This window comes from Thunnus maccoyii, chromosome 8 (genome assembly GCF_910596095.1).
Source record: "Thunnus maccoyii chromosome 8, fThuMac1.1, whole genome shotgun sequence".
Classification (NCBI taxonomy): domain Eukaryota; kingdom Metazoa; phylum Chordata; class Actinopteri; order Scombriformes; family Scombridae; genus Thunnus; species Thunnus maccoyii.
The window spans coordinates 19,098,313-19,108,370 of NC_056540.1; positions in this window are offsets into that span (position 1 = coordinate 19,098,313).

Below are 10,058 nucleotides of genomic sequence, written 5' to 3' on the forward strand. Positions count from 1 at the left end.
TTTTCTTCTTCTTTGAGGTTTGTTGGCGGTTGGAAAACAACGAATTGGTGCATTACCGCCACCAACTGGTATGGAGTGTGGACCACAATGTGGTATTCACAATATTTATTTTAAAAAACTCAAATATTCTCAAATTAGTTAGTCTAAGATGCTGAAATAACACTTATTTCTTGAGTTGTTTTGCAGAATATCTATTAGATCAAAGTGTACTTTTATGTTTCTGAGGTTTTGAATTAGATGCCTTCTTTCTGCCTCATATTTCTGACAGTGTAGCATAACATGCTCTACTGTTTCTTCTTACCCACAGCGTTCACATCCACTTATATTATGTTTACCTATTTTGAACAGTGTAATGTTTAGTCCAGTGTGTCCAAATCTAAATCTTGATATTATTATCTCATCTCTTTCTCCCACTTTCCTTTGAACTCTGTAAAACCATCATCCTTTCCTCTCTTCCTCGCATTGCTTTTGCCACTTTTCCTTCACCTTTCCGTCTCTGTTTAATAATGCTCCTGATTTCTGTCTTGCTGAAGCTGATTGCCAAATCAATGTGATTATTTTTGGTGGCCTCTTTTGCAACCTTATCTGCCATTTAATTTCCTTTGTTATTGTCCTTCTTCTTTCTTGTCCTTATTAAATATGCCAACTCTGTTCCTCTACCCAGATCTCTATATTGTATTTCTTCCTTTAAAAATATCATACACCCTCCTCCACTGCCCTCATTTCTATCTCTGCGGATACAATCATAGCCTTTAATAACAAAGTCTAACATTGGCTTAAACCAGGTTTCTTGAGCACATATGATTTCTGGTTTCTTTGTAAGATCTTTAATGAATCCTTTAAACTCTTGGCCACTTGCGATTAAACTTCTTGCATTTCATTGTAGAATAATCAGATTGTCTTATCTTTTATTTATATACTCCCAGGATACATCTTTTATACCCAAAAACTTCACAATTCACAATTATTTTAATTTTCTCTTTTGTGTTTGACTTGATTGATACAATTGATTACATAGGCAATGAACAAAATCATCTTATCCACTGTCAGTGCTGTGTTAGTTTTCTCTATTTGAGCTACTTATGATCTTTAAAATTGGTGAACTTTACCCTCTTTACTGCCTCTTCATAACTTATGTTGTCAACAGCTTTCACTTGCTCAATTTCCACAGCCGTCTTCCTGACTTCACAATCACCATAAGTTATCCTGCGTTGGCCTCCACAATTACAACATTTATGCTGCAAATTATTTCTACAGTGTTTAACTCTATAATCACCTCCACATTTGGGACACCTCTGCTTTCCTTTGCAAACCGCTGTTATATACCTCTGGCATTTGTAACAGAGAAGCAGGTGAGGGATATAGGGCCTAACTGGGAAGCTCATACATCCAATTGTAACTTTTTCTGGAAGTACAGACTCCTGAAACTCCAAAAGAACAGAAAAACTATCGACCCTTTTGCCATTAATTGTTTTTAGCAATCTCTCTTTATCTACAGGAATACCTGTTATCAGTCCCTGTCACTCTACTCTTACCCAGAATCCTTTCACTGACAACAATGAACCAGTCTACACTCCTACAACACAAACCAAAACAGTAGCAGCTGCCTGCCACAGAAGGTTGCAACACACCAACTTAATCCAGGCCAGTTTACCAGAACAGGCCGAATTATGCTAAAGCTAATCTACTCCTGATCCCGAACGAGCCCCCACTTGTCACACACAGGCTCAATGCATGTGATAAAGAGAGGAGATAAGTCAGGTTAAAGTGCCAATTGAATGTTTTATTAGAAATAAAACAACATAACTATTTACAAATGTGTATGCAGCAAAAATGTCAAAACAAATCCAAAACCCAGAGAGATGTGGAGCGAAGCCGAGAGAGAGAGATAATGAGACCAGGCAGGTAGTTAAAACCTTGGTTAAGACCTACACAGGTGTCACCATATTATCTTAACTACCCTCCCTGACAACAAGCTCCTGTAGGACATGGTCAGTTGAACCACTGCAGGCAGAAAGGGAGGGGTCCTAACACCATTTTCTTGCAAATACTTTCAATATGCAAAGCTTTATTTTTCTGTTCTTCCGTTTTACATGTTACCAACAAGCCTCCATCTCTCAAAATCGTAGCCATTTCCACCTCTCATAGCTTCTTCTTCTTCAATACCCTCGACTATCGGATTTAGATTAACACGCTCATCCTCCTTTCTGAATTTAAGGATTATTGTAAATTCCTCTCTCACAACCTTTTTGCGAACAACTCTACTGTCTTCATCTGATCTGTCCTCTTCAAAGCTTCTTTTAATGACTCGGCTCACTTCATCTCGCCTGTTTTTTTCTCCCTTTCCTCGTCCTCTCCCACTAGAAACTGGAATCCAGTCATCTAAATCCATATCACCATTTTCATATACTACCTGGGTCGCCATCCTGATGTAGTCACAAACCAGTTTATGCCAACCGCCAAGTCCAAAGTCCTGAAAATCGTTGTCCATGAGAGTGTTGCGATGAGACAAAAGATATTTAAAGATCTTCTAATGGTCAGTATGAATAGAAGGAGTGATTACGGCAATAAAAAACTATTTCAATGTTCATTTGGGCACCTGACTGCTGTGAAAGTAATTTAACAATGGTAATCATTTATATATCTTTCTCCTCTATCTATCTCCTATTGTTTTCTGTATTGTCATGCCCTTTAAGACAGCTGGGTTGCAACATGAAACCTGGGATATCTATAGGACACTTGTAAGCAGGTTATTTGTGTCAGTTGATACCTGGTCCACACACCGATCTGCTGTGTCTATCTACAATATTAGCCTACTGCCTTTTAAACTGTGGACATAAATGGAGATGTTTCGTTTATTCCTGAAACTTGATAACATACCTGTATGTTGTCATTCTTGTAATGTATATCTGTGAAGACACTCTACACCTAGACTGAAGGAGCTTTGAGCCATAATCCTATTTAAAACCTGTTTACTGACCTTTGACAGAAGTAGTTAAGAACTGGCTGACGGCCCGGTTGGTAGATAGAAATATCTTAGAAATATTCTCTCTCAGAAATATTCTGCATCGTACTTCTGACTGTATTTTTAATTACATTATTTCAAAACCTGCTGATGCTCTTTTTGTGTGTTTATTGAGTGACAAGGCAATTTTCCACAACACTATTGTTTTAAGACAGGCTTAAAAAATTGTGATTTTTTTTGTTTGTTTGCTTATGTGTCATGATTTATGAGGTGAATGCATCACCTCTGCTTCTTATTACATTTTCATTACTACTGAGTGTTTTGCCAAACCTTAGGCATTACATTTTACTATTTTATTTTGATTCTTTGTATATACAGTATATCACGTGCAAATAAAGACAGTTTTGATGATAAATAGTTGGCAGTTGCTGCTCATATTGACACATCAACAGCAGTAGAGAAGCAAAAAGTGCTGCACTAAGAGTGTTCATGAGCCAAGAACACGATCTAATGTGAAACAAGATTGTAGTATGTCTGTAGTATAAATATTTTAGGTATCAGTCTCCCCACCTTAATTATTTTAGTTTATATATCCCATGGGGAAATTTGTTTTGGACTCCGCACAGTTCCGCAATAAAACAGCACAGAGCAACAACACAGACATGCACACATTATGAAATCCACCAATCATAAAAAAACATAAAACATGAAACCAGCAGCGTGAAAAAAACAGGAAACAGAAAACCGGCAGCTGCATGAGGGCGTTGTGCAGGGAGGTCGAAGCTGCAGCTCACAAAGTAGGATGTTGGATGCTTACATGATGCATATTTCTAATAAAGTTGTTGTAGGAGCTATTTATTACTTTGGTTGTTATTTTATTACTAGTATTGTTTGATTTTTATTTATTTACTTAAGATTAGATTTCAATAGTATTTTTTTTGTTAGGTATTTGTTTAGTTTAATTATTTGCTTGTTTAGAATATTTAATTTAGTTTAGTTTTCATTTTATTTTGTGAATTGCGTTGCATTATGGGCACCTGAAATTTTGTAGGTAGGTAGGTATAGGACCAGCATGCACCTGGGTGGGTCTATGGTTTTTAACCAGAGCAAGAGAACCAGCAGGTACCATGAAATGCAAAAATTTTGCAAGGACTTCTTTTGTGTGCGTACACCACATGCCCTTGGTGCGTCAGTGGCCCTTTGATTCTGTTTGATTTCTGTTTGATTTTGATTCTTGACCACTACAGTTGTGTTTGATCAAGTTCCTAAACTGGATCAAGTTCCAGTAGGGGAGGACAGGGTAAACAGAGCCAGTGGGTAAAATGAGCCACCCCCTTTATCTAGGTAACTATAAGCAAAAGTAATCATGTGACCACAGATTAAGAAAGAATAGTTAACATTCCTCAATCCATCTTGGACTAAAGCACATGGAGAGAGTGGTCAGAAAAACAGAGCAAAAAAAAAGATTCTTGCCATGCCAAGTGAATTCATCATGTTACTAAAGTTATCAGTCTTGTATCTTAATTAAAAAAGATAAGTTTTAGACATTATTACATGTTAATTTAAGTCAGTGTAAACTACAAAACAAGTCATAAACTTAGCATAACTGTGGATCTGAGCCACTGTGTGAAACAGTTTTATCAAAATAGAGGTTGTGTAGTAAAACGTGCCAGTGACATTGGGGCAAGTTGAGTCAATGGCTCAGTTTACCCCCAAAAATGATTTTAGGCTAGAGACACTGTTCATGTTAATGTTTGATCACTATTACAAGTGTTACAATGTTGATGAATAAATACCTAATTGTTGACTAATGTTAAATTTAAGCCACAAACAAACATGCTGTATATACAGACAGATGACAAATTAAAGGAAAAGCCAACATAAAGTGTCTTAGTAAGGTGTTGGGCCACCATGTGCTGCCAGAACAGCTTCAATGCTCCTTGGCATTGATTCTACAAGTCTCTGAACTCTTCTGGAGGGATGATCATCATTCTTCAAAAAGATATTTCCTCATTTGGTGTTTTGATGATGGTGGTGGAGAGCGCTGTCTAACACGTCAGTCCAAAATCTCCCATAGGTGTTCAGTTGGGTTGAGATCTGGTGACTGTGAAGGTCATAACATACGATTCACATCATTTTCATACTCATCAGACCATTCAGTGACCCCTTGTGCCCTGTGGATGGGGGCATTGTCATCCTAGAAGAGACCGCTCCCATCAGGATAGAAATGTTTCATCATAGGATGAAGGTGATCACTCACAACAACTTTGTATTGATTCACAGTGACCCTTCCGTCTAAGGGGACAAGTGGACCCAAACCATGCCAGCAAAATGCCCCCCAAAGCATAACAGAGCCCCTAGATCCCCTCACGGTAGGGGTCAAGCATTCAGACCTGGACCGGTTTTTCTTTTAATTTGTCACCTGTCTGTATACACAAAAGCACATTTACACACATATTCTTTCTGTATCTAACACACAAAGATCACAGTTTAATCTTTACTGAAAGTGTTTAGGTAACATGTTGAACAGCAAGACGCAAACATATGGTTTTACTTAAAAGTACAAGTTTTTGCCTTTGTTAAATTGATGGCATTAATAAAGTTCAAAATTATTTTTAATTTTATAATTAATTTGTTGATTTTGTGTAATTTTTATATCAGTATTTAATGGTAGCACTATTTTCCCATAGAGCGCTCATTTTACCCCTACCTTGGGGTAAGTTGTGCCATTGGACTAACTTTTTTTGATGGCTCATTGTTCTAAAACCATAATAATTAGATAACTTGTTTAATTTCCATGGGTACACAACAACCTGAGGTATATATAGTAACTATTATTTGAAACAAATACACTTTCATTTTGCAGTAAAATCATCAAATGTAAAAAGTGGCTCATGTTACCCCGTTCTCCGCTATAGGAACTAAGTATAATGAAGCTGCATCTATAAGTGTGCACTGCTTGATGGGTATTTTTGGGATAACAGTGGCAGCCAATTTTTGCCCTGTGCCTCCAAACAGCCCTGTCTATTGTTTAATCTCTTTATCTTTGTTTCTTCTTTTTTTCCCCATCATTTAAAATCATGACACAAATCCTCCAGCTGTGGATGAATCAGCTCAGATGCCATTTCAAGTGGGCTGGACAATAGAGTTACTGTACAGTTCTGTCTTTCACCCAGATATAATCATGAGCCTTTCCTAACCGGACAAACACACCACTGTCAACAAACACACCACTCTCAACTGGCCTGTCAACTTTGCTTCCAATTTCCAAACTGGACAAATATATCAGCTGTTCTGGGACTGGTGTCAAAACTAAATAAATACGGGGCAAGATATAGACCCTGCAGTTACATAATCAACCTTCATGGTAATATCACACAGATGTAAGGACATTTTAAGTTTTTAGTCATGTCTCTGTTAAATAATATAACTCCTTCTTATGAAGCATTCACAGTATAATATAGTTGTAATCATATATAATCACATATGTTCAGTAGTTTAAAATACATTTATGAACAGTTTCAAAAGTACCTGTCAATGATTTGTACATGCTTATAAGCAGTTAAAAAATGAGTTAAAAAACACTGTAAAATTGTTATCAGCCAATATATAAATGTCAGGAGACTCATGATAGAAATTTTTAGTCCCTATAGTGTTTTTTCTCTTGACACCTTGGCTACTACATTACTCACCATGCAATTACATAATGTCATTTCCTAGGCCCTCAACACTTTCACATCCTCCTACTTGCCATGTGTCAAGTGGCTTCAGCACAATTTGTGTGTCTAGTTTAGGTTTTAGATTTTTCTTTTTTTCTTTTTAGTTAAAGGATATTTTGTATTTATTTTATTTTAGATATCCGTTTCTTTCTTATTTTAATTTAATGGTTTTATACTGTCATTGTCATTTTTATACTGCAAATATGTTAGTTACACAACTACTGTTTATATTTCAAAAGATGTTTAATTTTGCAACGCTCATCCCTGCTGTTGCTAAGAAATACAGCAAGATATTCACATCAGTGAATCATAGGTAGTTTCACTTTACTTCACAATGACTGGACAACATTAACAAGTATTGAATTGTGAATGTACAATCATGAAGAATACACTTGCATAAGGAAATGTTTCCATCATAATGCACCGAGTTCTATATCAGATGCACATTCATGCTCAACAAGAATAAACAACATGTGTTATAAAATGTCCAAATGTCTCCTGACAAGTACTCTAACATTTATCAGTAAAGCATACATCGTGCACACTTAACTTAAGTTCCCTCACATTACTCACATTTGAAAACGCTACTAAGTATTTATTAGTGCATTATTTAGATTTACTGAGTTATCTGGCTGTCAGGACTTTTTTCATGAGTCTACGTTCCAGTTCTGTTGAGGTTCCAGGTTTTACTCAACAGTTATGGAGACAACCTGCACCTGAGCGCAGTTCTCAATATACAGTTAACAGTTATGCTCAGCAGAAAATACACACTGATTTTATCAGTATAATATCCAACAGCACATTGGAAAGTAGTTCATAGTTGCAGGAGGTGGACAAATTAATGGGTGTACACTCGATTAGGGTTTGAATTGTTCATAAAGTGCTACCAGTTTTATTTATTATCAACATTGCCCAATGTTTGGGGTTTGGAGGGGTGGAGAGTCACATCTCTATCTACACATGATTGGTCCAGAACATCTCTGGCAGGGCTAAACTGACTTTAAAGTGGATGTTTTCCAAACCTAATCTTGTGGAAGGAAACTGAGCTCCCAAGATAAAGGTTGGCAGGACGAGGCAGTGGAGTGGTGGTAATTTCCATTCACGTAGAGATTGTTGTCAAAGCCTTCAGTATTTACTCTGTTCCCACTTCACTCCAGGTTTTCTGCTTCCTGTTTGCTCCTCACTCAGGCCCGGTCTCCACAGGATGCAAAGTGGACTTCTGTTCACAGTTCAAAACACAATTCAGTAATACAAAACATCAGATCTGACAAAATAGATCTCACTGTCACACCTGATAATATTAAACTGCACAAGAAGCCAAGATGACAGATAGATATTTTGTAAAGAGCTCATTTTTACACAGGAAGGTAAAATATGAGTCAGTTTGTATTGACACAAGGTGGTTTCAGCATAAGTGGGACATTCAAGCCTTTGTATGTTTTACTGGGTAGAGCCAACACATTTTATCTATCCTGAAGTTTAGCCACAACTCTCCTTGTCACAATCATGAGCAACGAACAATCATTGCTAATGGTGTGATGTGGTAACGTTCGGCATTGCTGCAACTGAACAGAGACTGTTTGGCATGTGCTCAGGAAAACACAAATGAATTATTTGACCTTAAAGAACATTATTAAACATGATTTAAATATAAATTGGCCAGCTATCGCAACCATGATATTTAATGAATTTAACTTTGATCACAGTTCAGTATAAGAATGCTCAATATTGTCTTTATTTTTCCTGGAAACTGTATTTTTCTCACTTTCCCGCTTGCTGAAGGTGTTAGCGGCACAGTGCTTTCATGTAGAGTGGGGTACTTTTCTAAGTGTATTTCATATAGTATTCATGTTCTGCAAAAATAGATATTTTAGTTTAATAATGTACAAGTTTGTTGAGACAGTGGCTCAAAATTTTAAAGCTGTTGTGCAGAAGTTGTTAACTGTAGTTCACATCAGATCAAGAGTCTCCTATATATAGCCATACATTCAGGGAAAGGCAAGGAGAAAAAGGAATGCAAAAACTTAAGAAGGGAAGATAAAGCATCAACACAAAACATATCAGAAGGTGAAAGAAAAAGAACAAGTTAGGAAGAACAGAAAAGGAGTCAAAATAAGCCAGTGGATTGATATAAGGAGGAGTTGCTTGAGTCAGGGCAGCAACCCAAGTTGAGATTCCTTGCTAGGGCATAAATTAATTTTCTAAAAGAGAATACATTGTCTTGTCTGAAAAATGAACAGGCAAGACAATGTAGCTCAGTGTCCCACTTTAGCAGAAAAGCTGTCCCACTAAACCTGAAAAAAACAAGGGGAAAAAGGGTTCATTTTTACTTTTAAATAATAAGCAAATCCCTTCAAAACTTTATATAAGTAGCCTATGTTAAGAAGGGTTGTGCCATTTCACAAAAACATGACTGGAGTAAGTGAATATCTGTTGTGATGGTGTCCCAGCACATTTGCAAAAAAGTGTCCCACTTTAGCTGAACCCACTCAACAGTATCTGACCTTTTTGTCTAAGTTGCACACAGTTTAAGCTACAAACACTTCAACAGAGATCTTTAAATGTTTAGAAATGTCTGAAATTAGACCGTAAGTCATTCATTTATCTTAAGCTCAAAACAAAATACCTTTAGGCTATTTGAATTGTGTGTGGGTGCTTGTATTTTTTTTAGACAAGTATACAAGTTAACAGTCTACAAACACGCCAGCAGGTCTAAATGCTGTTATATAAGAAAATAAATAGTTAAATAAATATCTTATAAAGTTTACAGTTATAACCAGTGATGGGGAGTAGTTTCACTACATGTAATTAAACTAGTAGCTTAACTACAATCTGCAGTAGCTTGCTAGTAGTTGAACTAAATTCAAATTGGCATAGTGGTTTTAGTAGTTAATGGGGTGGTGCCAAATCCAAATATTCGGCAAATTACAAATATGCATTTTTTTTTTACAAATATTTTTTCGTACAAATATTTTTAAAGTAATTTGTTTTCATACCATAGCTGGTTTGCAGAGGTAGTTTATTGTCATGTTATTTGACTTTTTTTTTCTTGTCGGACCTCCAACACGTGAGGTGGGGATTGTTTGCCTGGGAGGAGATTAGCCTGTTAGCTCTGGCAGTGTAGCGCTCACTGCTCAGTCAGCCTGTGTGTCACACAGCTGCAGATATCACACTGAAGAAATAGACCACTATTTATAGCTATTCTTGCACAGTTGCTGTGCCATTATTTCAACTTAGAAGACATTCCAGAGCTTGTTTGACTGGGAGGAGATTAGGCTAGTGCTCACCTGTTAGCCCTGGAACTTAGCCTATATTGTTGACAGTGTCGGCCTACCTTTAGTGTGATTGTTTTGAATTACGTCTACACTTAACAA